Source organism: Asparagus officinalis, chromosome 8 (assembly GCF_001876935.1).
Source record: "Asparagus officinalis chromosome 8, Aspof.V1, whole genome shotgun sequence".
Taxonomy (NCBI): Eukaryota; Viridiplantae; Streptophyta; class Magnoliopsida; order Asparagales; family Asparagaceae; genus Asparagus; species Asparagus officinalis.
This window is the reverse complement of record NC_033801.1, coordinates 18,931,404-18,931,769: the sequence shown is the minus strand read 5'-3', so window position 1 is coordinate 18,931,769 and position 366 is coordinate 18,931,404. Positions and strand designations below refer to the sequence as shown.

Below are 366 nucleotides of genomic sequence, written 5' to 3'. Positions count from 1 at the left end.
TACGTTTAGTGTCGCGGTGGAGAGCGACGTGCTGTTAGTTCGACCGAGGCCACGGTCGACCAGGATCCCCACGGAACACGGGGCTCGGTTCAGGACGTTCTGGTTCACTTTCCTGAACCCGGGATCGCCGGGGTCCATCGAGCCGTCGACCCTCTGGTTTTTGTGGAACGGGATGACGATGAGCACGGCCGAGTTCTCATGAGCCCCGAAGCAGATGTCCTCGTGCATGTCGCTTAGGGACGACATAGCGAGAGTTCGTGTCAAAGTAACCCCTGCGTTTACCTCTCCGTCGCATTCTGTTCTCATGTGTGTGTCTAATGCCTCCCCGATCTCCTCCCTTAACCGGACGACCTTGTCGCCGATGGT

General features: G+C 58.2%; 1 protein-coding gene across 1 annotated transcript in view; it reads right to left on the bottom strand.

The window, feature by feature from the left end:
• The window catches only part of LOC109820957 (cation/H(+) antiporter 28-like), a 6,152-nt gene that overhangs the window by 4,351 nt on the left and 1,435 nt on the right, over nt 1-366 (bottom strand). The gene's annotated exons all lie outside the window — the stretch shown is intronic.